This window comes from Poecilia latipinna, unplaced genomic scaffold (genome assembly GCF_001443285.1).
Source record: "Poecilia latipinna isolate Pla-1442-1.1 unplaced genomic scaffold, P_latipinna-1.0 Scaffold499, whole genome shotgun sequence".
NCBI classification, from domain to species: domain Eukaryota; kingdom Metazoa; phylum Chordata; class Actinopteri; order Cyprinodontiformes; family Poeciliidae; genus Poecilia; species Poecilia latipinna.
The window spans coordinates 337,546-348,956 of record NW_015113115.1 but is presented as its reverse complement, the minus strand read 5'-3'; positions in this window follow the sequence as shown (position 1 = coordinate 348,956).

Genomic DNA, 11,411 nt, shown 5'->3' with positions numbered 1-11,411 from the left:
ACGCCTATTAACACAAAGCTCCTCTTTGGAGCTGCAGCCTCTGGCTGATCTTTCGCCTCACAGAGCACCCCCGCCCCATGCTTCCGCCACTCAGCTCCTCTAGACTAGCAGCAGCAACAATTAGCAAACACTTGGTGGACCTGCGTGTCTGCTGAGCTCATCATGCAAACCATTTCTCAGTCCAGCGCTCTTAACCCTTGTGCGTGCGAGGACTGAGGCAAACGTAGAGGACTGAGGCAAATGATACAAGTTTTACGTGTGTGGGGTCGGTTGGACCCCATTTCTAAACACAAGGTTTAAGAACGGCTGTTAACGGCAAAATGAGGGACACTGTTGCGATGACTTCCTGAGGGTGGAGTGTCCAAAAGATTAGGAGCTTCTTAAAGAGAGAGAGGCCCAATTTCATGAGGTCAAAATTCTTCGAAGTCATGTTTGACATATGTAGCATTTGTTACAACAACTGAAGGTAACATATATGTGTGATTGTGTTGTTAAATGGCACAACGTGCCTGTAAAACTCATTACGCACCTTTAAGTGTTGGCCTGACACAAGGAATTGGACTTTTGTCACACGTGTTAAGATTTGTCTGCTCAGAGTGGCTCTGATGCACTGACTCAATCTAATTATCCATTCTGTCAATCTAAAGGTGAATATCGTCATCGGATCAATACGGGGATGATGAGATCAAAACTTTTGTTTGCACTTTCTGCTCCATATGTCCAGCAAATGACTGGATTTTCCTCAAGCCGGAATTTAAACGCCAAATGTCAAGTGCTTATGTTTTCGATATGAGAGCAGGATTTCATACCTTTGTCATGTTTGCACTCAAAACTTCTGCTTTCTTTCAAACACAATCTGTTTTAATTCCCCCATAAGTGCAGCTTCGCTCCGACACCGTCTGAGCAAACAGCACATCTCTCTCTCTCTTCCTCTCTTTGCTTTCACAGGGTAATCTGTGATCGAGGTGCAAATTTAGCGCACCAATTAAACTATTATTATCTACTCAGGCAGCTGGAAAAAAATCACTCAAAAATATACACTTATGTCAAGATATATATTTCTAACCTGAAATATAAACATGGCTGGATGTAGTAGCCCTTTTGTGTTGCAACTATTGAGGGAAAATTATTAGTGTTCATATTTAAGTTGCATGCAGATTACAGTCAGACTCAGTTCTAGAAATAATTATGTGTAGAAGATAATTTAAAGGGGAATTATTGTATTTATATTCTCCTACACTGTGTTATATTGTAGGTAATAAATAAAAAAAGTGTTTTGTTTGCCTAAAATCTTTGTCCTGTATTTTTTTTAATAATCACAATCAACTAACTGAAGTCAAATAACCAAACTACTCAATGTTAATGACATTTCAAGGAAAAAGTATCGGAATTGGTATTGGCGATACTAGCTCTATATTTACTTGCCGATGCTACATTTCTCTAGAGTTTTATCCTCACCTCTTGGATAATGCTGAGGTTAAGATTTGAATTCTAGTTCCAGTAAATAGTTCTGCCTTTAAAAAACAAAATAAAAATCTAAAACACTTCAGAGTGGTCCAACTGGACTCAATTATTTCAAATTGTCAATGAAGGCAAAATGTTTTAAAACTAATCACTATTCACATAAAGAGCAGCTGTTTGACAGGTCACAAATTAATTTGAGAAGTTGTGACTTGGTAGCTTTGATCAGTCTTAGCATTTTAAGCTCGTCATGGCAACCAGAGCATCTGATTAATCCCTAATGAGCATGACTCTAAAGTGTTTAAAAGTATTTAAAAGTCCTCTAACGTATGGAAACACTTCAAGTTAGGCGATGGAGGGGGAAAAAAGCAGGTTTGGACAGTTAAATATGTATATTATTTTTTTTAGAGTGGGCTAAGTCCAGCTTATCAGTATTCCACAGGAGTCAGTGAATATTAGTCACAGAAAATCAGCCCATGCAGGACGTCTTTACAGGTAAGACTAGCTTAGCTTCACACAACTTGCTGAACACAGAAGATGAGCGAGTTCATGTTTAAATCTGTTCACATGGCTTCAGTAACAAATTATTGTAGCATGTTAAAATATATTCTTCTTATTGTTTGCCTGGAAAGAGGAGCGCACCAAAAAGTTTTTTATTTTTTTTATTTTATTTTTGTCCTTGTAGGCTTCCTGGGTGCCTCCATCCTGCAGTGGCTAGTTGAAGCGTGTATTCCAGGTCTTGGTGACATGAAACAGAAATATAACACACATCCGTGTGTGTGTGTGTGTGTGTGTGTGTGTGTGTGTGTGTGTGTGTGAGCCACTAATGATGCAGCGATGCTCCCCATTTCTGTTGCTATGAAACTTCCCAGTACCTAACAGCTGGCTGAGGTAGTGGCACGAGCTTATGTAGGTGAGCTAATGTAAGCGCGGCAGCAGTAATTGCAATCACAGTTGGAGCGGCGTGTTTTTATGAATCCAGCCTCATGATTCTGGGTTGAAACAACAGAGAGCATTAAAGTGACTTGTATCTCAGAAACCACGGTCCTTCTCCAAACACAATATTTCCCCATGAAGCCGCAGCTCCAGACGTCTGGCACTGCAAAATCCTGTCTGAGTTTAAGTGAAATACTTACAGACTTTTCGGTAGAAAATTTACAGAAGAGGTATTTGCAGGAGGACTGTAGGACGGTAGGCATGTCTCTGTATCAAATATTAAAGGAGCAGCATCTTCCAGGCACATAGTGCCATTTTATAGCACAATCAAGTAACTATGCTGCCTTCAATTGTTATAAAAATACTATACATATCAAATACATGACTTTAAAAGAAATATGACTTTGTAATTTAACGATATGAATTTGGGCTTCTGTCTCTTTAAAAACTCCTGCTCTTTCTGAAACTCAGCCTTCAGGAAGTCATCACAACATGGCTCCTCTATTAACCCTTTAACAATGTTTTTTTACCAGCGTTCCTCTGAGAAGTAGCTGCTATAATGAGCTCAGCGAATGTGGAGTAACACCAGGTGTTTGCTAATTTCTGCTGGCTAGTCTGAAGGAGCTGAGTGGGGCGGAGCTAAGCCCACCCAGGCGTTTTGCACAGCTGACTGGTTGCCACGGGAGATTAAAGGGTTTCTCAAACATGCATGAAAGAATCAAAGCAACACTCCAGGTATTATAGCATAAGGTAAACCTAAAAAAATTGATTTTAAATAATACTGCTCCTTTAAATATTGTACTGCAACAATGGTAGAAGCAGAATGTGTTACGATCGTTGGTTGTCACTTGTAACTGTATGATTTTCTTGTTCATTTATGTTTATAGATAGATATATGCTGCCACATTCTGTTCATTTCTCTGTGTTCATTGCTGAAAGGTGTTTCTTTCTTAGTTTATTCCTGTCTTCTATTCTTTGTACTTTTTGGATTTACTTAGATCTGTTCTAATCGTATTCCTCGGTTTGTCTTATTTCAACTCCCTTTGAGTCATTCAGCTCTCTTCCTCGTTCCCTGCGTTCATTCTGCCACAGCTGTTCCACATCTCCTCTGATGAGCTCAGCTGGTTCGTCTCTCAGTAGTTAAGCTCCTGGTCTTTCATTGCTCCTTGCAGGACCCTTCAGTTATTCTGCCTGTGATAAACGATCTGCTCTTCCTGAAGTTTCCCTCTTTTAAGTTCCACCTTATTTCATTATTAAAAATCTCGGACCTGCCACAGTTAGTCTTCCTTACAAACCATAGGACAAAATCATTATTTGATAATATAAGAAGGAAAAAAAAAAAAAAAAAACTTTTCTTGATTATTGTTTTAATATTAATCTTTAGGTTGTGTATTTTCTTTATTTTATATACTTATTTTTATGAACACTTTTAGTAAATTATATACATGAGTAAAATAGATTTTTTGGGGAGTGCATACTAAACAAACATTACAGGCAGACAGAATTATCAATCTATAAAACACAAAAACAACAATAAGATAAGAAAATGAACAACAACAACAACAAAAAAAAGAGGTAGACATTAAAATGGACACTTTTCTTTCTTGAAAACAGAACATAACTGAGTGATGTCACAACAAAGATGGAGTTGTTTAACATATTTTCAGGCCAATTTTTCCACTAATACAAACTACGTTCTTACCTTAAACATCCATTTCTCCAATAATTGTCACCAAAAAGCCAATTCTTCTTATTATTCTTATTATTATTTCGCCCTTACAATCTGTCTTTGTTGCTCAGCTGTCTCCACCGGGGGAAGGTAACAGGAACCGGGTCTCGCGCGCCGCGTTTTTCATCTCGCACGTTAATCGACGCGACGCGTGCACGTGTACGCGCGCGCGCTTGAGCGTAAACATCGTCAGCGCCTTGTGTTTGGGAAGAGCAGCCGCAGCCACGTTAAGCAGGTTTGTTTTGGGGCTGTTATTTCTGCTGAAACAGGTCAGAGTGCTACGTGTGTGCCGCTGAACTGGGAGAGCCGCAGCTAAAACAGGAATTACGTTTCAAGTCACGTCTCCATACTAACAAGAATGACATTTTTCGGTTCTCATCATGACATTTTATCACCGTCATTACTCTGACCCGAGGGCCGCGGGAGATAGAATTCAGGGAAGGGCCAAAAGGGAACAAGCAGAGGAGACACATCTTCCCAACTCCACAAGTAAAGACTATCTAATTGGGATCTTATGTGTTTTCTTTCACCGTGCTTTATCCGGGGGTAAGTGTCTGACATTGGCGTTTATTAACATTTTTCCTCTCTTTCTAAAGCATTACTTATTTGCTGAGCTGTTTTTTTTTATCTCCCCCTCTCTTTCTTTTTCTCCAATTATTTAAATTATCTTCGTTCCTAATGAACATTTTTTGAAATCTCATTTGTTGGGAATCTTTTCAAGTATTTATTCTAATTAGGTCATTACCATGCCGAGCCGGTTTAGATTTCCCGGCTCCACATAAAGTAACTGGATAAATGATACACATAACAAAGATAACTGCAGTAGAATAAATGAATCGCAGCGATATGCCTGGGATCTAATCACCTTAATTAACAGATGTTTGGAGGAAGAAAGAATTTAGTTGGTTTAAGTTGCGTGTTAACGACACACAGCACAGCACTCACCAAAGAATTTAAGTTATTTAACAACAAAATTATCTTCATATTAAAACAGAAAGTGTTAATAATTAAGAGAAGATTTTGATGTAAAATTATAAAAAATTTGGGTACGTCATCTTAAATTTACTCTAAAGTGAACCCCTTCAGACTTGACTAAAATTACCACTTTTCCATATTGAAAATTCAATCTATTATTGCGAAAAGTTATGACGAAAAGACCCAATGATTCATTTCTTTGGTCATAGCAGCTAGAATAATGTTTGAAAAAGTCAAGGTTTTAAACCTAAAAACAGTGACGGTAGCATCGCCTGCTACTAGCAGACATGCTAGGACTGTGAAGTATAAACATCTCCAAATTCAGTTCAGAAAAATTCAGCGGTGAAATTGAGACAACTGAGCGCTCCAGCAGGACAGATGCAGTGGATAAAGAAGGATAAAATCTCAGCATTTTCTGAACTTATATTCCCCATGATTCTATGTCAGGAAAACTACTAGTTTAATTAAAAACGGTTCAAATAAATCATTGAAACCCCAAATCAATATGACTCTCCATGCTGATGAAGAGTGTTTGTGAACTTCTGTCCACAGCTGCACAAGGATAGGCACTTATTTTTATCACGAAGGGAGGAAAAGGAACACGGCACAGCTTTTCCATGGTTTATTTTTCTGTTTTTTGGGTTTTTTTTCCTTCTCCGTATTCACGACTGATGCCACAGAGATGACAGGCTGTCAGGCTTGTAACCACCGACGAGGATTACAAACAAGCATGGTTGACGCTCTGATGACAGGATGGGATTTCCATTAATTTCATGCTTTAGGTTCTTACATTTGTACAGTAAAGTACATCCTAATTTGACTGCTGAACAAACACAACATGCGTCCTGTATCAAGACACGGAAATCTTTCATGTTCCATCAAAGTCTGGATCATGGATTTCTTGCCACACGGAAAATCAAGGGACGCTGATCGTACAGCTGTAAACGGTGACTATAGAAAAGGGAATCCTTATCCTTTATGCAACACTGTGGCTCTTATGTCTCCTTTAAAGCTGCAGTATGTACCTTTTATTAAAAAAAAAAGTTTTTTCATATCTGTTAAACCTGTCAAAATGTTGTGACAGTGAGAAAAAAATTCTGATCCTCCTCCCTGCTCTACTACTGCCGTTTTAATAAATGCTTCACACCCAGTCAAAATCAACCAATCAGAGCCACGAGGAGGGTCTTAGTGTTGTCAATCGGGCTTATGTATGCACTGCTAAATGTGCTAATGGCAGAGAAAGAACTCATTGTCCCATAAAAACTGTTTATCCGGTCATTGGTGGCTATGCTAACTAGCAGTAGCATAGCAGAGAGCAAGGAGGAGGGGTTATGTGCAGCCTGTACACAAACATGATTGACAGCGCTAAGACCCTCTTCCTGGATCTAATTGGTTGTTTCCAGTTAACAATGGGAGAAGGCAGATGAAGTAAAAAATTTTCACAGACGTCTCATAGTATACTGTCATGACATAGTGACAGTTTGAACAAATATGTAAAAAAATAAAACATTAATCAAAGTTTAATGCTGCAGCTTTAACTGCTGCACAGTCACTTTGACTTGGCAGAGAATAGACAAATGTTAATTAGAAAAGCTGTTCAAGTCTCTTGTTTGACTCACTTATAAATTACTTTTGGAAAGGTGAATAAAACCTTGGCAAGGAAAGAAAAATCGATTAGGGGAGGTGTTCGTTTAATTGTCCAACAAAGGATACACTGAAACCAGAAGGATTAAATTAGCTTCAGCTTTGATTCGGTCGTGTGACATGTCGTGCTCCTTCTCTTCCTTAAACTAGAGAGCTATTGCAACTCGGCACAGGAAGCATGTGCCTCTCTGTCCCTCCAGAGCCCAACGCCATTCAAAGAGCAGTGCCAACCTGGCAATGCACCACCACGCGGCATCCCTGGCATTCCACACATTTGCCCTTGGAGGGCACACTGCGAGCACCCACACGTCCTAGAGTGAGTAATTACTCCCTGGAAAGAGGGAAAAAAGAAAAGAAAAAAGGCCCTCGTCACTCCTCTGATCACGACGCCGCAGATTGCGCGAGGCCTTTAATACGCCATGACCCAGTCTGGCTCGTGATTACACACAGGCTGTTCTACGAAATGACTCAGCCTTCGATGAATCCTTGTTTTTAAACTTGGTCATTACGTTTAGACGGGGCGGTTTGTCTGATATTTGAATCATCTGGTATCAAATCTGTGACTTCCGAGCATTGTCTGTTCGTTTAGTGCCGCCACCGGCCGCTTTAATGAAGGACGCGCTGTAGGAAAGAGAGAGGTGATGTGACTTTAATAGGCTCGCCACGGTCCGCTGAGAAGGCAGCAGCGGCGCTGCGTTAGTTCTGTTTGAGCGCATAATTTAGCGGAGCGAAGGGAGGAGCCGCGACGCCCGTCAAAGTTCGGCCCGGCGGAGTCAACGAGCTGGCATGTCTACCCCTCAGCGCGGATAAGGTGTTTGGAATACGTTAACCTTTTCCTTATTTGTTTTGTGTGTGTACTCGCTTTGTTCCGCCGTGAAATGAGAAGAAGCCTTCGCTGCCGCGGGGCCAAATCCACGCTGACGCCGGGCTCACGAGGCATTCTGGCACCCGCATATTAGCCTTCACTTGAAATGAGAAAAAACGAGGAGGGAGAGGAGGAACTTCAAGAGGGCAGCGCCGGTGTGCTTCGGCTTGGCTAACAGCTATTTCTTGTCTCCCTGGCTTAATCTATCTTTCTTTTCATTCTCCCCCTGCTCTTCATCTCCACCGGTTTAAAGCCCAGGACCTCGGGCGCTGCAATTATTGGCACGGTAAAAGATGAAAGGTCACAATTGTTAGCAAAGGAAGTGACAGAAAGAGGAGGTGGAAAGTTCTAACTTTGAGCTGTTTCAAGTGGCGCGGCACAGAGACGTAATGGCTGCCGCAGAACTTATTATTCACACAAAGCATTGATAAATATCTATATTAGATGTTGCCCCAAAACGCAAGCCTTTAATTGGTAAAGACTTTCAATATCATAAATATTTATGTTCTATTGAGTATCAGTTCCTAAAAGATTGAGGGTATTATTGAATTTTTTTTATCTCACATCACAGATTCCCACAATATTACATTATAAACGCCCGCAATATTGTCAAGACAATTTTCCAATTGCGTAATTTCTATTAAATAAGAAACAAAATTAAAATCAAGGGACGCCGATCGTATGAATGCAGTTTTCACATGGTTGGTTATTAAAAAAACATGCCGTGCCTTGATCCTCTACTTCCTGTCATCGTCTTCTTCATGGTTTGTGCCTGTAATGACATCCAGTTTTTGATCATATGGCTTGTGTGATGTGAAAAAGTGTTTCCATTATAGTTTTGTGAAATAAACCAATTTCAGTACAGTTGAAAAACCTTCTCATCCTATAGCACCAAAACTTTTTAGCAAAAATAAGATTTTTTTTTCCAAAACTGACGTTTTTCCATTAAGAGAAATGTCGACTTGTGCAATTATATTGTCAGTGGAAACGCAACTACTGACATTTTTTTAAAAAGAAATATCCTGGACGATGCAAAAGGTTGAGTTCATGTGCAAACTGGGACATTTCTCCCAATAGCAGCATTGTGCTGTTGCTTGTTACTGCAGCCACATGGAACCAAAGACCAGCAGGAGTTTATTTGCTTTCCAGGGGTTTAACAAGATCTCCTTATCTTAAAGCTCCACCATTTTTATTAGAAACTGTAGTTATCTATCCATTAACTAAAATGCTTAGTTAATGGATGGTGGTGACGTGGAGTGGTGTCTGTCCATAGTGGTCACTGGACGGGTTGCCAGTCCATTGCATGTGAACACATAGACACACGCTCATGTCTAAGGGGTTTAGAAATTCACCTGGCCATCTAAATTACAAAGGTTAGATTATTGTAGTGTATTTTGAACAAAATCACAATACACATCCAGGGTTTCCTCCAGAAAACTTGCTAAGCCCGGTGCTCGGGCCGCTAGGGCAGTCATCCATTCAGAGGGTTGCCATGTTTGTGATTTTAAAGTTGACAGGAAACTTTAAAATATTACTTGATAGCTTTGCATTATTGGAAGACTGGATTATTAATACCTAAACACCAACTATAAAGGCAATAATTAAAATAAATAAACAATGCTAAGCCTGGTGGGGCCCCAAGTAAAGCCTGGTGGCCCGCCAGGCTTATAACACACTGTGGGAAACTCTGCACATCTTAACTATCAAACATGTTCTCTCCATCGTCTTAGTGCTTAAACTGAAGGCGACTGAACTTTTCTCTGTGTTGGAGATGCTTCACACATGTAAAGGTTTCTTTAGTTTTGATCATATGTTGAGCTCCATGCTTGATGTAAGTCATTATTGGACATTCTCACTAATTGGGCTGCAAAGGTCACACAGGTCACCGACATGGTCGTCCATCCTGTGGACAGGTTGTCGCTCGTGGAATGTTTTTAACGCAGCGTCTGTATGAAGGCGTTTTGGTCACAGCTCTCATGTTGTGAACGTTTCTGGGCAGTAGAGTCGAGGCTGTCCACAGTCTGTTTGATAGACTGACCTGTGGTCACTTCCTGTGTAGTGACCTTGACCCTAAGACTCTTCCTCGGCTCAGTTGGGCGGCGCAGCCTGGACAAACGACGTTGCTGCTGTTCGGAGGTCAGACATGTCAGCTGTAAGAGGTGTCAACTTCCTGATGGGTCTGTTCTGGCTTCCTGACGCCCCAGCTACAAACGAAAAAGGTTTTCCTGAAAAACTTTCTTTTCTTTGATACTATTTTTCCTTTCAGTCATTAACTTTTCATTTGCACATATACATTTTAATGAAAACTGACTCAGGATAAACTATAGAACAGTGGTTCTTAACCTGGGTTCGATCGAACCCCAGGGGTTCGGTGAGTCGGTCTCAGGGGTTCGGCGGAGCCTCTGCCGCAGAGGTAAAGACACACTTGTGTAAAGTCGTGATGACGCCCCGCTTTGCCATCACTTGCTGCAGAGGATCACGTTACATTGCTGAGCCAATCAGTGCTGCAGAGGAGCACTGATTGAAGGAGCTTCACTCTCAGCATGGTTTTGAACTTGTCTTTAATTACTTCAGCAAAACTCACAGTTTTTACGACTTAGTGATCTTCTTAAAGTGAAGACATATCATGAATATGTCTTGAATTTGGAAAAAAAATATATATTTATCACTACAGAAGGGTTCAGTCAATGTGCATATGAATCTGATGGGTTCAGTACCTCAAAAAAGGTTAAGAACCACTGCTATAGAAAATAGAAATTGTTCCAGTGTTGATATGGTTTCAAGCACCAAAGTGGACTTCCTATAATTTTTGTAAATTTGTGAATATGAAGTTTTAAAAAATCTTCACTTGGCAAAAGAAAATCTCAGTTTTTACCTCCCCAAAAAAGTTTTGCCACATTTACAGGCTTGTGTGGGAGCGGTCTTTTTATGATTTACTAGAGATCCACAGAGACTTTGAGGCCAATCAAACATCTGATTCCAGGCGTCTGATCTGTTGATATCATTTTATATTTTCTTTTCTTCAGAACTAAAAATAATATCAAAATGCTTTTCTACTTTCTGGAAATCAAACATGCTTGGTTTTACATCTTTTTTAATGAAATAACAGCTGTGCCATGTAATATATTTCTATATGTTTTATGTTCTCTTCATTGAAATGGTCTTGTTGCTGAATTGTATTACATTAACAGTATTGCCTCGCCTGTGTCAAACTTAACATTTGAGGAAAACCTCTGATCGATTGTTACATCTTTAATTGGTAAATCATTTGTTTGTTTGTCAATCAACCAAATTTAATAACCATCTGAATCAACACACTGGAACGTTTTGAGCATTCACCAAGCTGATGGTCTCAAAAATATATAAAAAAAGTCATCTGCCATATGCAGACCTTTTACCTTTCTATTGCGATTTAAATTTGTATCTAAATGTAGATTTGGTTATGAAAAGGACGTGTCAGGTATTGTAACATAGATCCACATTTAAACATGCATGCATTCTTGTCTGGCCTGCTTCAGCCTCCTAAGGCCTGATTAAAACTGCAGCAGGATTGAAACTTGTATAAATTGGTGGTGACTGTTTTGCTCCTGCCTTTGTTTGAATGATTGCCACTTTGTTTTGTACTGCTGTGTTGTCGTGACTACTGCATTTAAACTATGTTTTGTTTTTCTGTTTTTAAACCTCATTTTTGTTTCTTTTTTTTTTTCAATCAAAATCCCAACTGGGGCATTGCAAAAAAAAAAAAAAAAAAAAAAATCTTCGGCTACAAATTTTAGGTTTCTTTTATAAAACCACTCTCCC